Source organism: Herpailurus yagouaroundi, unplaced genomic scaffold, assembly GCF_014898765.1.
Source record: "Herpailurus yagouaroundi ecotype Mexico unplaced genomic scaffold, PumYag 28, whole genome shotgun sequence".
Lineage (NCBI taxonomy): Eukaryota > Metazoa > Chordata > Mammalia > Carnivora > Felidae > Herpailurus > Herpailurus yagouaroundi.
The window spans coordinates 145,984,465-146,006,814 of NW_024412376.1; positions in this window are offsets into that span (position 1 = coordinate 145,984,465).

The window sequence follows — 22,350 nt, forward strand, 5'->3', positions numbered from 1 at the left end:
TAAATCAGAGTTGGCCAGCATAATCTCTAAGGTAACTTTACCATATGCTATATTTCAATTATCCAAGCAACTACCATTTCATAAAATATTCATAAGATATTTGTAGCCATTTTTGTGAATATCTACAAACAAAAATACAAGTTTTCTCAATTAAATAAACCATGTATGAGAAATTCTGTAAGTACATTTTGATTTATTTTTCTCTTAATATATAGATACTGTAGTTGGTTGGCTTTTTGATATGATAATATGTAGGTCAACAATTAAGTTCAAATACAATCTTATTTTTGACACAATCCAAAAAAGAGAAACTCACAGTCCTCTCTGCATGAGGTATTATTTTTCTACTTCAGCATGCTCTTCTATTTTTTATTTAAATTTGATAATTCATGATATTGAAATGCCTTTGTGATCTGGAACGATTCACTAAAACCATGATTCCCTAAGGTCATCTTGTTCCGAGCACATTGTTATTTATTCTCATTTCACTGCAGTGATTTAACTTAGCATAATGCTGATCTGACTCTATTTTTGACTCTGAATTTTATTGCAGCCATGTGTCAGCTTATTCCTGAAGTGGTTATACATAAGCCCATCTCAAATATTCACTGTCCTATTTTGTGGTCTTTTTTCAGGCACCGCTTCCATTGAGAGCAATGGCCCTGACTTAGCTCTTTAGGTGTCTCACCAATCAGGATGCAAGTTATATTTCTGGTGGAATGAACTATTCAAGCAAATATATTCCCATGAAGAGAGCAAAGCTGAAAGTTCATTAATATTCAGGACTGCTGCAGATGAGAAGCTTCTCTTAAGTAAGCACATTAATCTTATCTTTTCTTATAAGGACGCTTTGCGAAGTGACCCAAGCCAGACCCCTTTATGTGACTTTCTCTGTTTTAGGGCTCAAAAGTTGCAATGCAGAGACAAAGAGTTATATTCTCCCAAAATCAAGTACTATCAATTGCTTCTTTATCCCGAATGTTCGATCATCATATACACACAAGTTTACGTTGTTTTCAACACAGAACTTTGGGACAAATGTGTAACTTGTGTTCAAAGTTGATATTTATTTTTCTCCTCAAACACCTGATAAATTTCTCATTAGTCTTTCTGGGAAATAGTCTCAGGATTTCTTCTGAAAGTTGCCATCTGTATTGGCTTGTAAAGAAATACCAAGGAAGGATCCATTAAGTTACATTATTTTATCCCCCCCGGAATTAATCCCTCATTCTCCACAACTCAATGTTTGTTAATTTTTCTTCTCTTTCGAAACATAATGACCGATATTAATAAATCAGAATGTTTATTTTTACATCAAATAAACATGGCTAGGTGAGCTATCATCAAATTCTCGTGATATCCTGAGAGTAATATAAGTTAATGCGGGTTCTTGGAGTGTGTGCAAAATTTACCTCAGGATTTTTTGGAAAACACCTCCAAGAATAGGTACACATCATCTGGGTTGAAATTGAGATGCGGTGTGAGGCTGTGTGGCTTTGTATTGATGAAACAGGCCACATGTGAAGTTATTGCAAAGAAAGTGTGGTATTAAGTACGAGTCCCAAACTGAAAGTCACAAGAGCAGATATAGTAAATTTCAGGCATTCCTTTGTCAATAAGCTATTTTTTTCCAGGTAACTCTAGATTGATTGCCCTAAAATGGATACCAGTATAATTTTGTGTAATTATTCTCCCCATCTACACACACCTTCTCGTACCTATCATTTCTGCTAGGTTCTTCATGTTTACAACGCACTCCTAGGGTTTTAATTTTCCTTTACCCTCATAACAATCTATAAGCAGAGCAGCACAGGTATCATTACCCCTTTTGTTAAATGAATAAATGTAAATGTTCGCTCACTATCACACACCAGGTCAAATCGGAGAAACCACCTAGCATCATGTATCACCCATCGTGTACATTCTATATGTTTTTGTTTCTCATTCCTGATTTCTGATAAATCTAAAGTTCATATTTTTCCCTCTATAAACCCACCGTCTCCATCTTATCATTTACACGAGAAGAGTACAAAATTAATGGATTCCTCTAGCATTGTTTGAAATTTTTCAGTGGGCAGATGTCCCGAGGTGGCAAAAACCGGAATGTAGTTTACGTATAAAAATACCAGATGAGGGGCGCCTGGGTGGCTCAGTCGGTTGAGCGTCCGACTTCGGCTCAGGTCATGATCTCACGGTCCGTGAGTTCGAGCCCCGCATCGGGCTCTGTGCTGACAGCTCAGAGCCTGGAGCCTGCATCGGATTCTGTGTCTCCCTCTCTCTCTGCCCCTCCCCCATTCATGCTCTGTCTCTCTCTGTCTCAAAATAAATAAACATTAAAAAAATGAATAAATAAAATTCTAAAAAAAAAAAAAAAATACCAGATGAAATGGAGGAGTGGCCCATTGAACATTGATTTGATGAAAAAGACCTAGAATTTCAATGCAAAGCGGAAAGTTAGGGCTAAGTGAGGAATTTCAAGCAAACTGGAAAACTCCAGGATGAACAGAGAAGCTTCTAAAGCCAGAGAGAAACCCACAGACCAGCTAAGGAAAATAAATTACAGCTTCAAGGCGCCGGCCATTTACCTATTGTCTTAGATTTATAGTCTCCCTCTAAGTACACTTGCCAACACTCTGTAAACGTGTTTGACACTAAAATCGTGGTTCTTCTTTGTGAGCCGGAGCCTCGGTAGACTCAGCCAGTAGAAGGCACTGACTGAGAAGATTAAAAATAGGAAAGGAAGACAAAGGAAAGGAGGGATTATCATCTCTCATTTTGTGCTGCTCCTTGCAAGGTCCCTAAGAGTGGCAATGCTTCACCCCAGCTAGAGCAATTTGTCCAAGCATCTTCAGTTTGTTCCAGCCTCCGGGATCCTTCAGTGCTTCCAGAACTAGCCATGTGGCATCCTCTCAGAGGTACTAGCAGTAGCCAGATAAACCCCCCTCATCAGAGTCTGAAGGGGCCCCTCTTCTGAGCTTCTATGTCCCCGTCCCTTTCTCCTCCGTCCCTAGAGATGATGGCTGTTTCATGAAGGCATTACCTCTGAGTTCCTGAATGCTCCCTTTATGTATTCAGGCTTCATAGCTGGGTAACAAGTTCCTGCCTTAAAGCATTTCTGTGGAAATAACTAATAAGGTTTTCATTTCCTTACTTGGTCCTGATGAAAACAAGGATATTCTGAGAAAAGGCAGGAAAAATATAAAAGTAAAATTCTTAGAGTCCATAAAAGTTTTTTCAACTAGTATAACCCTATTTCTAGGTATTTATAAGTCACGTTTGTCCTTACCTCAGATTGAGAATTTTACCTCTTTTATAAGCATGTCCATGAGAGACTTTATAGTTTAGGCCAAAGTCACCATTTGGCTGTTAGTCTTAATCTACCATTTGAATGTACAAGTATAGTATAGAACTTCCAGAATATAGGCTTTTTATGCTTGGAAGGGAGGATGATTTGAGACTGATATCTAGTCCATACACATGTGTGCCTGTGTTTGTGTCTCCTTGTATACCTAATTTTATAAAATCATATATAATCCAAGTAGGGGTACATTTGTAAAATTACACATGCAAAATTTGGAATATAAAAGTAAACCTTATAGTACAGAGCAGTTTTTTTTTTCAAACTTCTTTATCATGACTCGTCGCTAATATTAAAGTCATTGCTATAGTGATGCTAAACTTGCATTTCTTGCTTCCAAAAAAATGAGTCAAATGCTCTTAGGTAATTAATTTTATCATATTCTGAAACAGCAAGATTTCAACAATTTAAAAACCATTTGTTGGCATGGAAACATGAACTTAATTAAAACTGGATTAAACTAATTAACCTGAAACATATTGTACTACTGAGTGTTTGACTCAGAATACTTGGGAAGAAAAAGAACATTTTTCATAATCATTTTAGCTTTTATCTAATGGAAGTATTTAGGCTTTATAATGGACCTATACATGCACTAATGTGTCAAATGACTGTTTTCATGGAGAGAAGATGGTTATGAAGAAGATTTCCATAATTAAAATGCCAATTTGCTTCTGGGAATGCAGAGAGCAGACATTTTATGAATATTGTTTATTGTCCTTGCTTAATCTTGGGATCCAGAAAATTAAAAAAAAAACAAAACAGTGTTATCCTTTATTTTATGTTTTGTATTTCACCCCAATGGACTAAGATTCACGTCACATTAATGAGGGACATCACCCCACACTGAACCATACAAATAAAACGTAGGTTACAGGAAGCTGGCTAAGAAGTTTGTGGTAATGATACAATAATTTCTGTATTTGAAGAATACATATTGGGGCGCCTGGGTGGTTCAGTCGGTGGAGCGTCTAACTTCAGTTCAGGTTACGATCTCACAGCTCACGAGTTCAAGCCCCGTGAGTTCGGCTCAGAGCCTGAAGCCTGCTTTGGATTCTGTGTTTCCTTCTCTCTTTACCCCTCCCCTGCTCATATTCTCTCTCTTTCTCTCTCTCTCTCTCTCTCTCAAAAATAAGTAAACATTAAAAAAAATCAATTATTTTTTTTTTGCATAAATGAATCCCATAAGTGACCAGATGGTAGTCACTGAATACATTTTAGATTGTCTAACAGTTTGTAAATCAAAGGTGTGTTTTGAAGGTCTGTTTGCTCATTTTATATATCATGTCTACTGTATAGTAAGGTCAACCTTGGACTGTTTAAATAGATCCACTGGAGATACCATGCCATCTGGCAACCACAGGCACATTATCCGTCCTCTCAGTAAAAACAGAATCCTGTCTGCGCCTCGATGCTTGAGGGGTCTGATTCCCAACCCAGCTCTAAGGCTTCACTGGAGGCTCTACAGTAAGTCCACTTGGCTAGGATGAACTACATTTCCCATAATTCTCTTTATTGGATCTTTCTCATTAGAGCACCACACGGAAGGTCTTTGGGAGATTTGGAAGGCAGAAATGAAGCAGCAGCCATTGGATAGCTCATTCATACCGCTGTTGATCTGCTGATTCACTTATTCAGGTTGAAAGAGCATTAGGTTTGCAATGGGGCAAAGTTTTGCTGAATCTGTCTACAGGTTCTATGACTCCTGGGTCAGGGATGTGTGTGTGTGTGTGTGTGTGTGTGTGTGTGTGTGTGCGCGCGCGCGCGCGCGCATGCGCAAGCACGTGTATCTCATTGAGGAAGACCCGGGCTTCTATAATATACCCATACACCTATCATATTGAATCTTTTGCTGTGCATACAAGTGTATGAGAGGCGTTGCCATCAGGTGCCCGTCCCTTGACTTGACCTGACACCACTGGAGCAGCACAAGTGTAAGGTCAAAAAGACAGATTCTTGAGGGTGGAGGACTGGGGTTGTTGTTGCTGTGCTTTTGCTTTTCCTTGTAGTAAGGATCTGCCTGCAGGAGGTGGTCAGTCTATTTCACTGTCAATCAGCACAACATCCTTCCTTTCACTCTCCTCACTTTCCCAGGGACTCCACCTCTGAGTGTTCCAATCAGGCTGTGTCTCACTTGCTCAGAACTTAGTCTGTGGCAGCTGGAGCCCTCCTAGCTTAACACAACAGCAAAGTTTCCAACTGATTATTCTGCTCTCCTACCTTGTCCGCCAGCTCTGAAGCCTGCAGAGTAGTGGACACATGAATGTCCTTCTCTGATCTCAGCTCTTCTTCCCTTGCTAGCTCACACTTCCGCCTCTAGCTGGACATTGGTGTCCCAAGGAACTGCCCATGGCAGAGGCCAGCCCTCCCTGCAGCCAGTCAGTCTCTTTCTCAGCCACAGCACACTCTGTGCATCTCCGCAAATAGGCCCATCATACCAGCTGTATTTGGAGGTCACCTTGTACTTATGCAGCAAGCCCCAAGCATCTGACATACAGGGCACCCTTCCCACAGAGAGGCCAACTTGGGATTTCTCCCATGGATGCCTCTTGGTTAGTCTGCAACTTGGGAGCTTCTGAGGTGAGATGTGAAACTGGTCCCCATACTTGGAGACCAAAACAAGAAGGCAGAGGCTCCAGAATGGCAGGTGGTGGGTTTGATAAGTATGGAAACTTACACCCCGGGCTTGTCTTGGGGGCCGCAAGACCAGTGGGCCTCCACATCCGCCACTAGAATCGTCACGGTTTGTGACAGACCTTGCCTGGGTTCAGCCACCAGCTGCATCCAGAGATGTCAACAACACAGCGCTGTCTCCAGCTGCCCCTGTGGAGTTTGCAGGCATGGCTCCCACTGGGGAAGCAGTGAGCAGAACCTGCATCTCAAGGACAGACGAGGCAGGAGGAGTCTCTGATTGGAGACGTGGATACACGTGACCTCAACTGGAGGTCACGTCCTCCCAAGGACCTCCTCGAACACAACCACAGAGGAAGGAAGGACCGACAGCGGTGTTGGTCTGTCCTCCTGGGCTCTCGGTTTGTATTTGTGTGCTCTAGCCTGCTCTGTACATTCATCTAGCCTCCCTCACTGCTTGCCTTCTCATTTCAAGCCCATCATCCTCACACAATGCGAAAACAACAGCTTTGCAGAGACTGTCTAACCCAGTTCCAAATCCCTGGCCTATTAGAGATCATTGGTTATGTGGCTCTGTTTCTCTAAATGAACCTCAAATGATATCGGGAACACATGCAACCCGGGCCAGAGAGTCAATACTCACAGTCTGTTTTGCTAGCCGCCATGGCCTCAGTGATTGGTGCTTGACTCAATTTTGATCAGTTTCATTCCAGTAACTCATGTATTAATTAATACTCTTGCCCTTCTAAACTGAGATTTTCTATTAATGCAACTGAAAGACTTCTCAGTGGTGCGATAGTTTACTTCATATCTCCCACATTTCCTTGAGCTAGTATTATTACGCCCATTATACTCATGAGGCATGCGGTAACTGAGGCTTGGAAAAAGTAAGTAATTTATCCAGGGTCACATAACCTGTTTCAGGAGTTTGATTCTATCAGAGGTCTTTAATTTCAAAGCCTGTTGTATTTAGCATGATTAATTAAGAGATAGGAGTAATTATCATAATGATCCACTGATTTCAGGAAGCTCTTCTGTAAATACAACGGCCGCCATAATTTAAATATAGTTTGGGAAAGTATTGCACATATTTAAAAAGGTAAATGTATTCTATAGCATATTACGTCCTTCTGTGACAGGGTCTTAGATTCCATTAAGCAATTTTTAGTCTGAAGACATAAATTCTGGCCACGTTCTCTGATCTGAAAACTGGCCCCTTTTTTCTTTCTGCCTCGTGGCCTGTTGATGCTTTGAGGTAAAAATGGCTTATTTGAGTTTTCATCAGATTAAGTGAATTGACCAGTCGTGTTTTGGCATTGGAGGAAAAATACCCTCAGAGCTCTTCTCAGTCATATTGGTCTTATCTGTAGAATTTGATTCATGTTTTCATTTCCACAATGTTATGTGAGCATTTAGTTTCATATTAAAATATCACTTACACATAATTTCCTTACACCAGAGAGTCTATTTAAATTTGCATCAAATTTTCTCATGTATGTAAAGTGCATCCCTCAGGACCTGATGGGATATAAGTGGAATGGTGCATCTATGTGTTTCACAATGGATTGAAGACTAAGGCTACAAAATTTTAGAAAAGCATACTCATCAGTATTATTTAAGAAGTCTTGTGTAATTTCAAAGACCATCCATTCTTCTTTGTTTCGATAGAAACCTATTTACAACTGGCATTTTAGAAGGTATTTTAAATACAAAGGTAATTAAGGCTCCACACTTGATGTTGAGGAGTTCACAGGTTGAAAGGAGACACAGACAATACGGCAAACACAAATATCAGTGGTCTGTTCGGAACATTCTTCGACCACAGGTTGCTTAACTGGGCTTATGTTAACAAAGTGGCAGAGAAAATGTCATTTGCGCTGAGTCTGAAAGGCTGGATACAAGTTAATCAGGCAAAATAAGACACGACAAAAAATGATTCCAAGTAGAAGAAATAACATGCAAAAGTTCAAAGGGGTAGGAATGATAGGTAGGGAATGAGGGAGAAACATAATGTGATTAGAAAGTTATTATAAAGGGAATACAGGAACCAAATAATAGAGTGTGTATCTTAAGCCAAGAAAACTATTTATGCAAGAGGTCACTTAGGCACTTTAAAGAGGGAGTGACGTAATCAGAGAGACCACCTAAGAGAAAGAGACAGGATGGATTGGAGAGGAAGAAAAATAGGAAATCAGGAGGCCAGTTAGGTAACTGTTGAGAGAATGAAATAAAGTTGTAATGGATGCATACATACATTTTAGCATTTTGCAATAGATTGGAAAGTACATATAAAAATAAATCTATTGTAGGGGCTCCTGGGTGGCTCAGTTGACTGAGCCTCCGACTTTGGCTCAGGTCATGATCTCACAATACATGAGTTCGGGCCCTCCATCAGGCTCTGTGCCGTCAGCACAGAACCTACTTTTTGGATCCTCTGTCTCCCTCTATCTCTGCTCTTCCCCCACTTCTCTCCCTTTCTCTCTCAAAAATAAATAAACACCTTAAAAAATTATTGAAAAAAATAAATCTATTTTCATAGTTTGGAAAGTATGTATGTAAATAAAGCCCCAAGTCACAATTTTTAAATAAATAATAAAAATGTTTATAAAGTGCACCGAGGACTATTTTAAGTGCATCGCTGTGTAATTCAATTAATTCCCAGAAAAACTCTGTAAGATATAAACTGTTATCATCTCTATTTTTACAGGTATCCATACGAGCCCCAGAGGTTAGGCAATGTACCCAGTGTCACCCAGCTAGCCTCATGGGGCTGGCATTGGAACCAAGGTCGCTTACACCAGAGTCCATGTTTTCCACCCCCGTGTGCTACACAGTAGCTAAGGTTCCCTGAGCACTTCAGATGCCAGGATCAGCACCTGATGTGTCACAGCAATCTTCTGAGACATTTGCTTGCCTTGTCCTCATTTTACCCATCAAGAAATTGTTGGGGCGCCTGGGTGGCGCAGTCGGTTAAGCGTCCGACTTCAGCCAGGTCACGATCTCGCGGTCCGTGAGTTCGAGCCCCGCGTCAGGCTCTGGGCTGATGGCTCAGAGCCTGGAGCCTGTTTCTGATTATGTGTCTCCCTCTCTCTCTGCCCCTCCCCCGTTCATGCTCTGTCTCTCTCTGTCCCAAAAAATTAAAAATAATAAAAATTAAAAATTAAAAAAAAGTTGAAAAAAAAAGAAATTGTAAATTAGTGTCTAAGCAAAATAACTCATAAGAATACATTTAAAAACTAAAAAAAAAAAAAAAAATGGGGCACTAGAGTGGCTCAGTCAGTTGTGCGTCTGACTTGGTCTCAGGTCATGATCTCATGGTTCATGAGTTGGAGCTCCACGTGGGGCTCTGTGCTGACAGCTCAGAGCCTGGAGCCCACTTGGGGTTCTGCGTCTCCCTCTCTCTACCCACCCCCCCAACTTGCATTCTCTTTTTCTCTCTCTCTCAAAAATAAACATTAAAAAAATTAAAAATAAAATCAAAGTAGCATCTGAACAAAATAGCGTAATTGTTAAGTGAGGGGACCAAGTTTTAATGACATTATCTGTGTCATTCAAAATTGGTGCCCTATCCACACCATGGCTTTCTACTTCAGTAAACTAATATATGCAATGCACTATGCCAGGTGTTTGCTGTATAATAAGAACCAAATACAATGTTTAGTACCAATAAGCTTATAGTAAGACAGAATCATGAACATTTTGTGCCCTGTGTTATATGCTATAATATAAAAAATAAAAGCCTTGTTAGAAAGAAAAACAAAGGAAATGGGGATACATTAAAAACATTATCGGGGCGCCTGGGTGGCTCAGTCAGTTTAAGCGCCCGACTTCAGCTCAGGTCACGATCTCGCAGTCCGCGAGTTCGAGCCCCACGTCGGGCTCTGGGCTGATGGCTCAGAGCCTGGAGCTTGCTTCCGATTCTGTGTCTCCCTCTCTCTCTGCCCCTCCCCCGTTCATGCTGTGTCTCTCTCTGTCTCAAAAATAAATAAACGTTAAAAAAAAAATTAAAAAAAATAAAAACATTATCAAGATCCTGCTTACATTCTTATTCAGTATTAGTGTATTTGTAAACATGAATTTTCTTTTTGAATATCCTGATTCATAAGTTGAAACTTTTCCATCAGAGCCAGAGACAAGAAAATTTTTTCTTTAAATTATTTGGAGAACTTTCCTGATGTCTTGAGATGGCTCCGTTATTTCCTGAACACAATTCAACAGATACCTGTGGGCACCCAATTTGGTAGTGAAATTTCAAAATATGGATTTTATTAAGGATTTGAAGCCTTAACTAAATATCTATTTATTATATTTGCTTTGAAATAATATTTAAGAATGGAATAAATTTTGGATTGTTAAAAGAAGGAATGCAGTTTTATTGAGAGGATTAAGAAAGACTGACAACATAGCTTTCAATATAGCCTCTTATCATCAAGAGCTGATTGCACCAGAAGTAGTGGGAAAGGGTTTTGTCTGTTTGTTTGTTTGTTTGTTTGTTTGTTTGTTTCAAGTGGAAGGGACAGTGTAATAAAGATACAGAGATGACAAAAAAAAAAAAAAAGGATCATGCTCAGGAAACAAGAAGTATTTTATATGGTTAGTGCATTAGGAAAATAGAGTAGTGAGAGATATAAAATGTAAGAGGAAAAATGGAAGAGGTCACTGACTACAACACTGAATAATTTGTACTTTCTTTGGTAGGAAAGACTTTGGAGGATTTTAAGCAAAAAGCAGTTCTGACCTGCTTATTGGCACGGGGGTTGCATTTACTGTCAATAGCATTACCATTTCCAATATAAACTCATTGAGGGTCTACTATGTGCAAGGGGATATAGGCAGGTCATTTCTCCTAAGAACCATAATCTAGTTTTTGAGTCAAGAGAGAAATCTTTAAGACTAATAATGATATAATGGTTTGCAGCAGCTCCACACAATTAGATAGATTCTTAAAGAATTATGGCAATGCTCCTGCTAAAAATGATTAATTCAAGTCTGAAATATTGACTATTTACATCATCAAAGCATAAACAAGTATATTTGCTTTCATTCCCTTTGGCCATTACTGTGTGATCCATTAGAATTGCTTATGACATTTTATTGTATTTCTTTTCAGTTGCTTCAGAAACACAGCTTTTAGATAATTACATAAGCCATGTTGTGAGGGAAATTATTGCCAAAGATGAGCAAAATTACTGAAATGACTATATCCAGAGTTTTCTACTATCACACACATAATTCCATTTCTTTACTTTCCCATATAGTTTGCTTGCATGGAATTCAGTGAAAATGATATGAAATTGCAGACTGTTTAAAAATGTGTTTTACCATTGTGCAGAAATAACCTTGCAGATGCTAATATTCAGGATATATATATATATATATATATTCATTTATTTACATGCAGTCTTCTCATACAATGCATTGAGAATACAGCAATGAACAAGAAAGACAAAACTCCATGCTATCATGGAGCTTACATTTTAGTGGAAGAGAAGACAGACAATTAACTATACATGAATATATATTTACTTTCATATGTGTGTGGCTATCTATCTATCTATCTATCTATCTGTATTACAGTTTGCCAGGGAAACAGAACCAATGGGAAATTAAGATATTTATTATAAGCATTTGGTACACATGATTATGAAGGCTGATAACCTAAGATCTACTAGTGAACTGGCAAGTCAGAGACCCCAGAAAGCCAATGATGTAGTTCCAGTTCTAAGGAAAGTAGGTTCAAGACCCTGGTAGAGCTGATGTTTCAGTTCAGACTTAAAGGCAAGAAAAATCTAGTGTTCTAATTTGAAGGCAGTCAGGGAGGAAGAATTCTCTCTCAACCAGGTAACAATTACCTTTCTTTCTTTTCTTTCTTTCTACTCAGGTCTTTGTCTGACTGGATAAGTTCCACCCAACTTGAGGGAGGGGGACAATCTACTCAGTCTACCAATTTAAATGTTAACCTCATCTAAAAATACCCACACAGACACATACAGAATAATGTTTGATCAAATACCAAGTTGACACACAAAATTAGCCATCACACCATTTATCTACCTATAATGATAGAAAACATTAAGTGCTTTGGAAAATAGTTAACAAGGAAGAGGAGATTAGAAACAATGAATCTGTTGTAGAGTGCATTATTTAGTGTGGTTGACATGGAATGCCTCACAGGGAAGGTGATGTTTTACTAAAGACCTAAAGAAGTATAGAGATGAGGGAGAAAGCCATAAATGTATCTATAAAATTCCCGTATACAAAGAAAAGTAATAGCAAACACTCTGAAGTAGGAGTCAGTCCAGAATGCTCTAGGAACATCAAACAAACAAATAAACAAAAACAGCAGTGTGGTTGCAGTAGTGTCCATAATAGGAAGGTTGCCAATGAATTTTAAAATTTACATGAGTTGTATGCTATTTTAAATTTGTTAATCTTAAAATAATGAATGTAAAGCTAATTTTTTTATTTTAATCAGTATTTTCATTATTTGCTGAAATAATAATGTGTTTAACTCAAAGAAAGTTGATCACATATTCAAAAAAATACGTGAGCTAAAAATGTGCAGCAACCATACACGATTTATCCCAGGTTTGGATGGCTGTGTCAACATTCAACAATCAATTAATGTGATCCATCACATCAATAGTCTGAAAAAGAAAAAAAATCACATGATCTTATCAATAGATTCAGAAAAAGAACTTGGCAAAATCCAACATTTATTCATGATAAAAAATGTCTTTGTACTAGGACTAAAGGGAACCTTCCTCACCTTGGTAAAATATCTACCAAAACAAAACAAAACAAAACACAGCTAACATCTTATGTGATGGTGAGAAACTTGAAGTATTCCTTCTACAATTAGATATAAGGCAAGAATGTCCTTTCCTCACTACTCCTTTTCAACATTGTACTAGAATTTCTAGCTAATGCAATAAGAAAATAAACATAAATAAAAGGTATATAGATTGGGAAGGAAGAAATAAAACTGTCTTTGTTTGTAAATGACATGATTGTCTATGTAGAATACCCAAAAACTGACAAAAAACAAAACAAAACAAAAGAAAACAAAAAAAACTACTAGCACTAATAAGTGATTATAGCAAAGTTGTAAGCTTCCAGGTTAATATACAAAAGTTGATTGACTTCTTATATTCTAGCAATTAACCAGTGGTATTTAGAATTGAAAACACAAAAGCATTCATATTAGCACCCAACTAAAGTGAAATACTTAAGGTATAAATCTAACAAAATATATACAAGATCTATATGAGGAAAACTACAACACTCTGATAAATAAAAACAAAGAACTAAGTAAATGAAGAGATATTTCATGTTTGGGGATAGGAAGAATCAAAATCGTCAATATGTTAATTCTTTCCAACTTGATGTATAGATTCAATGCAATCCTAATCAAAACACTGGCAAGTCATTTTGTAAAAATCAACAAACTAAGTCTAAAGTTTAAAAGGGATAGATGTAGAATAACAAACACAGAACCAACTATTTGAAAGAGAACTAAGTTGAAGGACCAACAGTAGCCAACTTCAAGACTTAACTATAAAGCTACAAAAATCTAGACAGTCTGGTGTTAGTGAAAGAATAAACAACTATATCAGCAGAACACAATACAAGCCAGGGATAGACCCACCTAGAGTCAGAATCTGTGATATTGGAGAAATTGGTGATAAAGGAGAAAAGGCAATATAATACAGCAAAGATAGTCTTTTCAATAATTGGTGCTGTGACAACTGAACATCCACATGCAAAAATTTGCATCGAGACACAGATTTTACACCCTTCACAAAAAATAACTCAAAGTATACTACAGAAATAAATGTAAAATGAAAAACTCTAAAATTCCTAGAACATAATATAGGACAAAATCTAAATGACATTGGGTATGGTGATGAGTTTTTAGATACAGCACCAAAGCCATAAGCCAGGAAAGAAAGAATTAATAACCTAGACATTATTAAAATTAAAACTGGTGCTTGTTGAAAGACTGTGTCAAGAAAATAGAAGAAAAGCCATAGTCTGGGAGAAAATATTTTCAAGAGACATATCTAATAAAGGACTGTTACCTAAAATATGCTAAGAACTCTTAAAACTCAACAATAAGAAAACAAACAACCCAATTGAAAACTGAGCCAAAGACCTTCATAGCTCACTAAAAAAAGTATACATATGGCAAATAAACATATGAAAAGATGTTTTCTACATCATAGGCCATGAGGCAAATGAATATTTAAACAACAGAGAAGGCTATGCATGTGTGATGGCAGGGGATACGTGGGAATCTTCTGTGCCTTTTCCTCAATCATGCTGTGAACCTTAACTTTCTCTAAAAAAGATAATAATAAAATCATTTTTAACAGTTGAAACTACTGTGCAGCAATGTGTGAGAGAAAAGCTGATGGCTGATTCTTCCCCCCCTGCCCTGCCCCAATCTAATGTCAAGCTTGCTATTTTGTCCCTAAAGTAGCATGCAATAAATGTGTCTGTCCTGGGACCTAGCCCCATGGCAGGCTCCGTGCTGAACATGGATTAAGATTCTCTCTCTCTGGGCACCTGGGTAGCTGAGTCGGTTAAGCATCCGACTCTTGATTTCAGCTCAGGTCATGATCTCAAGGTTCATGAGTTCAAGCCCTGCATTGGGCTCTGCACTGACAGTGTGGAGCCTGGTTGGAATTCTCTCTCTGTCCTTCTCTCTCTGCCCCTCACCTACCCTCTCTCTCTGTCTCTCAAAAATAAATAAATAAAAACTTTAAATTTTTTTTTCAAAATAAAAAAAACATTATCTTTCTTTTTGCCCGGACCCCTTCTCTCTCTCTCTCGAAAATAATTTTTTTAATTAAAAATTCATATAAAGATTAACTCATAAACTTCCCATTTTAGGGCTTCAACTGTTGACAACAGAAAAATACACAGAAGATAACTAAATAAGAAACATGAAGAAATCACATGTGTAATGATCCTATTACATTTTAATAACTAGAGACAATACTGGATTCTGTAGTTTGAGGATCCTTTGTTAGATGGTAGGAGTTGCAGAGGCACAGTCCATAACCCATGGGTCTGTGGAGAGCCACACGTCTGGTCATCTCTCCTTTTAGGCAAAGCGAATAACTAGTTGTGCAGCTTGAAGCTTTATCCCCTGGGAAGATTTCCAATTGGTATTGTCCTTCAGGACCACCCTGGATTGGTTCAGTAGTGGTTCACCTGTCCTTTGGATAATGTCTGTATATTATGCAGTACCATCCAGAAACAAAGCTAAATTTTTCTTCCTCAGTCACCTGTTCAACTATTTGAAAACTGGCCTCCATACACGGAAGGCAGGGAGACAGTGAAGAAAAGGGCAGAACTCTCTAGATTGATAGGTGGCGGGTTTAATAAGTAGTGGAACTTACAAGTCTTGCCTTGGGTGTTGCAAGATGAATAGATCTCTGCCCCTGGACCCCAGAATCTTACAAGTTTCTATAGAGGCCTTACCTTTGCTCAGTCACATGTACTATCCTGGCCTTCTCAACAACACATTGCTCTCTCAAGGCTGCATCATTGGGGCAGGTTCCTGTGAGCAGAATGCACATTTCAAAAACAAGGGAGGGGTGAGGAGCCTCCGATTGTCTGGGACCAGCTCAGGTGTCAAGTGGGGTCACATCCAACATCAACTACATGTATGGATTGAGAAAGAGAACTCAGAGCGTCAGGAGTGTAGGCAATGAACATTTGGGCCACTTCTTGTATTTCACTTGTGCCTTTAGGACATGATTGAGGTTGATCTCATACATACCACTTTCATTTTATGGAGTCCTGCTGTATATGCCAAACCTTATGGATTGGAGGGCAGATAAACCCAATTCATGATAGACAGGGCAGGTCATATGTTACCTTGGTAGCCCATGATAAAAACATTCAGTCGTTACTAAATCTTGGCAAAAAGCCAGAGGTATCTCTTAAAAGGAGACTAGTTGTCCACAGAAGATAACATTGCTCTGCTCAACAACCTTAAGGGTCTGACCTGGGATTCATCTACAAGCCCCTGTTAAAGGCTCCATAAAGTATCCCTATTTACAACTGATCTCTCAGGCAACATCATATCTGCTAACTCACATGGCCCAAATGGTAGATCACCTTGCACGGCAGCTTGGATCTGTTGCAGAGGCTTCTTCTTTTCTTGGTAAATTCTTGGTAAATCTAGTAATCTGGAAGCCAGATCAAGAGTCCTGCAGTCCAGGATGTGACATAGGGCCAGAGAGTTGATATACTCCTAAAGTAGTATAAGGGAGACTAAGGATGGCCCTGTCCGCTGAAATAAAAATGTTTGATGATCTTCACTAATAGCTGTAGAGAAAGATGCACTTGCCAGCTCAATGCTTTCACACCACTGCCAATGGGTATGTGGATTTGCTCTGACAATTAAAGTCTATCTGGAACAGTAGCTGCAGTTAGAGTCTCCACTGATTAAATGCACAATAATCCTTCTCGTTTTCCAAGATTAGCTGTCTTCTTCACAGGCCAAATAAGCAAATCGAATGAAGATTAGTAGGAGTCATCTTTCAAGTTAAGTGTTCATGGCACTAATTTTGCCACTTCCCAAGGAATATGATATCACTTCTGGCTTACAATTTTTGTTGGTAGTGATAGCTCAAGTGGCTTTCTCATGGCTTTTCCTAAAATAATAGCTCCACTCCATATCTCGGGAAATTATAGCACTGCCAGTTGCTAAAGAAGTCTATTCAAATTTTATATCTCATAGTGAGAAATAGTCTCTGGGTAGGTTTGAGAATCCATTGGTCTCACTGTGAGCAAGATCTGAGCCAAAAAATCTGTTGATCACTTAATCTCCATAATCTCTTTGTGGTAGACTGTAATAGCATTGTGGGTCTCTAGTAATTAGTATCAATTCAGAGCCCATGTCCAGTAATCAGTAATCCTCAAAAAGTTGGATTATTTCTCTTTCCCTTCTCTGTGTGTGTGTGTGTGTGTGTGTGTGTGTGTGTGTGTGTGTTTTTAAACATCGATTTGACCTTAAACAATAAGGTATCTGAGAGTTCATGGCTCACAGGGAAGGCAATTAGAGAGGGGAAATAAATATGAACTTGAGGACAGCAAGTGTCAAGGCAAAGCTGAGTTTCTGTCAGTAAAAAAAAAAAAAAAAAAAAAAAAAAAAAAAAAAAAGTTAGATTCAGAGACTTTATTACTTATACAATAAGTGGAAGGAAGAGTAGTTAAAAGTGCCAGTTTGTCCTAGAGAATGACATCAAAACTGAAAGGACCATATGACAAAACAGTATGGATATAGGATAGCATGTTGTTGAAAACACCATGGCATTACATGGTTAAGAAGTTTTACATTGTGCAGCTGCATTTTTAAGAGTAGTATAGCAGAGGGGCTCCTAGGTGGCTCAGTCAGTTAAGCAACTGACTTTTGATCTTGGCTCAGGCCATGATCTCACGGTTTGTGGGATCAAACCCCTCATCAAGCTCTTAGCTGACAGCCCCCAGCCTCCTTGGAATTCTCTCTCTCCCTTTCTTTCTACTCCTTCCCCGTGAGAATGCACCCTCATTCTCTCTCTCTGTCTCTGTCTCTGTCTCTGTCTCTGTCTCTGTCTGTTTCTCTCTCTTTCAAAATAAATAAATAAGCTTAAAAAAAAAAAAAGGAGTGGGGAAGCAGAAAGCCTCAAAATCTTAGCGGCAAGTGAAGAGCAGAAACTCCGTGGTAGATAGGAAGTAGGTTGGAAATGACCTTGTAAGCAGTTCCTCACAAGTCTCCATGTCTTCCTATATTAGGGTTTGTCACAGGATGTTTTGTTAAATGTGAGAGTATCTACAAGACCTACATGGCCTATGTGGACACATGCACACTTGCCAGGACATCATGGTGGAGCTGTTCTTCTATAGGGAAAACAAGCTGGACTCCACAAGCCCAAGCTGCAAACCAGAAGCTCGAGCTATGTTTCATAGGGCATACCGGAACCTTCCTAGGGCATCACGGCACTGCCTGCAACCTTGATAAAATAGGTGTCCTTCAAGACTGGTCTAAGAAGAGTCAAAGAAGACAAAGGAGCATCTAGGAAAAGATGGAGTAGGTGCAAGCCTGGGTTATGCCTGGCTAACCGATTAGGTGGGCCAGCAGATAAATGACCAAGTGTGTATATTACACAGTTGTCTACTCTGACCTTCTGATGCTAAAATAACCAAGTGTCAGCTGCATCACTTTCACCTTACAAAGCCCATGCAAGAACATCTCTTGTGGTCCACCAACATGAAATGTACAGAAAAGGCTATTCTGAGAAATAGAGCTCAACCTAGCCAAATTGATACCCTATGAAAACAAAAGTATTCATTTTCTAGGGATGCCATAACAAAGTACCACAAATGGGACCTTACAACATCACCAATGTGTCGTCTCACAGTTCTAGAGGCTGAAAGTCAAAATCGAGGTGTCAGTAAGGCCAGGCTCTCTCTGAAACCTGTAGAGGAGAATCTTTGCTTATTTCTCCCTAGCTTTTGGTGGCAGCCATCAATTCGTGGTGTTTCTTGCCTTCCAAATGCATCATTCCAAATTCTGTTCCTTTCATCCTATGACATTCTCCCTGTGTGTCTGTCTTTACACGGTACTATGCTCTTCTTAGAAGGACACTGGTCATAACTGACCACCTCCCACCCTGATAACCTCATTTTAATTTGATTGCACCTGCAAAGACACTATTTCAAAATAAGTTCTCATTCTCAGGTACTGGGGGTTCAGCTTCAACATATAATTTAGGAGGACCTATAACAAGCCATAACACCACCAGAGCCATGGAGCTTGCATAGGATCAGAGAATACAAGTAATCTTCCTGACCAAGTAGCCCAGTTCTATATGTCATCTACAATGCTGAGCATGATGCTGAATCGCTGATAATGAACTTTATGTGAACGAGACCAACCAGCCCTTTGGTGACAAGCAGATTATATTAAGCCTCTTCTATCTTGCAAGGGCCAATAGTTAATTCTAATAGCCCGGTATTTAACACATGGACTGTCTTTTCTGCCCAAAGCATCTCAGTTAGTCTGCTATCTAGAGATTTACAGAGTATCGGACCCACTGGCATAAAATCCCATGTGATGTAGCTTCTGACAGCAAATATTATTCCAGTCAAAATAACTGGAATAACATTTCACACAAGCCACCAAAACCTGCAGAGGTGATAACTGAGGCTGAGAATTTAGATGCATAGAGAAATTCAAATGTGCAGTGAGAGAAAAGGGAATGAGTAACAGGTGTGTTCCCAAGAACAATGGCGGTGATAGTGGCTATTACTCATCTCACTAACTTTCTTCTTTTAAGTCCCCCTGCAGAACTGGGAAGTAGCTGGCAAAGTGCCCTATGCAGAGCAAGGGTGAACTGTGGCAGTCATGAAAGTACGCTGCTCCAATTTCCTTCAAGAGAAATCCTAGGGGAATAGCATGGATGGACAGTTTCTATCAGCTTCTACCTCTTTGGATCCACCTTGGTGTTCATGCTAAAACTAGAGTCTTCTCACTGTGCTCCCCATCAATGAGCAGGAACAGTGTGGGCCTATCCTCCTCCTTCAACAGGTAACCTCAGCTTGGGAACTCCACATTTTCATGGCTCACGCTTCGTCAGAATCACCTGAGAAACAGCCAATCCTTCTTCTCTCTCATTTTTCAGAGGTGTCACATCTGCATTGTGGCCTCAGGGATTTCTCTTATTCCCTCATCATCTATCTGCCACATGTTTTATTCCTGATAAATCTCTCACATAGCCCATCCCACTTGATGTCTGTTTTAGAGTACAGAACCGAGATGGTGAGAATAAGAATTTAGGAACAAAGAAATTAAGTCAGAGAAAGTAATACTAGCACCGACAAATAAAATGCAACCATGAGAATGAGAAATGAGACCATAACATGCGGGTGTCACGTTCTTGGAGAATTTGGACTCTTTGTCCAGATTTAGGACATAAGCCATAAATGATCAAAGTCAACTGTTTTAGGTCAGGTGTAGAAATATCACTGAGTTTCTTTTTAGAGATTAATCTAGGTGGAGGAATGTGAACTAGTTCAAGCCAGTGAGATATAAGGGGAAGGTTGGGATAAAGCTCTGGGAAAGATGCTCCCTTGATAAAAGAGACTCAAGAGGAATATGCTTCTTTATACCATGTCCTTCTGGGCTCTGGATGATGTTCAGAAAGATTCAATTTTTGGATCTGCAGCTACTATTTTCTGAATATGGGAAGGTCAAGAGAATTGCAGAAATTCTACAAAACATAAAATAATTGAGATCCCAAATTATATAACACTCCACTTTTTTGGGTATTATTGCCAGAAGCATTTTAATTGAAACGAGGCCAAGACAAAGAATGAGAAGCTAAGCTAAAAATGAGAATTTTTTTCTATGTGAATTCTCCTTACAAAATGATACATATGAAAACAGTAGTAGTAATCAAGTGATATGGCACTTATTACACATTCCAAAATATTAGTTTTTATTATTTTTTAAGAATAATACTGTTAAATGCTGTTAAAATGTAGCAACTTAGAGTCCTGAGAGAAGGTTTATGCTAGTTTCCTATTCCATTTATTAATTCTTATTATGGCTACCACCAATTTTCAAAATCCCCAGTACATCACGGTGCTAACAAAGTGACCCTTACATGTGTTCCATATATGCAGTTTTTAATATTTCCACTCTATTTAATTTTTCTCGTTCTGTTTGTTTTTAATTAAGCAAAACTATGAATGTGTTTGAAGACTATCTGATAAATTTATTCTCTATCTAGAGGTTAGCACAAGTGGATGCACAGAAGGTTAAATACTCTTTGGAATCTAAAGAATGAATCATCGTTGAAATTAAATTATGAATTAAGTTATAGGTATCTCTCTACCGTGCCATCATACTAGACTCTGTTTTCAGCTAATGTTTTCTGAGAGTAAAGCCATACTCTTTTTTTTTTTCCATACTTATTGGAGTTAAAAAAGCTAGTGTCTTGTGACATATCTGTACGTGTCTTTCCTTACTCCATAAAACTCAAATGAACACATATACACCCCTGTGTTAGGAGATGTTACTCAAAAACACAACTTTTTATTCTAAGATATAAAAGCAATAGGATGTCAAAAAATATATTAGCTTATCAGTTGTGTTGTCATAAGGTAATTAAACCTGGACAAGAGTGGTCACAATTGTTGGCCATCACGCTTGCTTATCTGGAACCAATTTCCACTCAAGTTAGAAAGTAAAGACCATTCTACTGTCTTTCCAGTGCTGACCCTGGATTATAACTGAAGTTATACAGGCTGAGTGTTTTAAAAAGTAGAAGTGATTAAGTAACATCACTTCCAACCAAGATATGTGGAGACCTAATATCTTCAGCTGGAAATTCCATAGTCTGGGAGCATTGTCAGATATATAAAATGAAGATTGAAAATTTATCTATGAACCCTGCCAAGTTTTTCAATAACTATATAAAGTAATTTAAAGTTGCAGGAGTAGTTATTTGTGTGCTAGCCTTATTGTGTGGTAAAATTCCAAAAAAAAAAAAAAAAAAAAAAAAAACCCTCAAAAGTATTTCATTGAGTTAAAGTTTAGATTGGATTTAGAAGTGTATCTCTGAATTAGACATTTCCAAAGCTACAAAAAATAATCTATTTATCTTAAAATAGATAATACACTCTCCCGATCTCTGCCTTAGAGAAAAAAGTAGGAAAACATGCATTTCAGAGGCACAGACCCTAGAAATGAGAATTGTAGTGTTCCCATGTAATGTGTGACTATACTATGTAAGTTTTCTTAGATGAAAGTGGCAAAAAAAGAGGTTTTTGCTTTGTTTTGTTTTGTTTCTGATAAGTATCTGATGCCAAATAATGACTTTCATTATTTATTATTGGTTATTTAAAGTTTTCTTCTCAAATGCCTTTTCTCTTATACACATTGAGAAAGGCACGGACATTAAATAGATCGGCTTCCTTTGGTGAATGTTCCCAAAAGTAAACAATTTCAGTTCATTGAAATGAACAATGGAAAGGCATCAAGCTTTTCAAAAGCTTACAAAAGAGGCATCTCACCTGGCCTGGAAGGTGGAAGGCTTTGGCTGAGATAACACATGAAATAATTCATTACACATGTTATCAACAAGTAAAAGAAAATAGTTTCATATTTGCATTTCCAGTGGGGGGCAATTATGAATAAAGTTGTTACAAATATTCATGCACAGGTTTTTGCGTGAAAAAAAACATTGTTGTTTCTCTTAGGTAAACACACAGAAGTGAGATTGCTAGGGCATATGGTAAGTGTATGTTTATAAGAAACTGTCCGAGTGTTTTCCAAAGAGTCTGGGACACTACATTGTCAC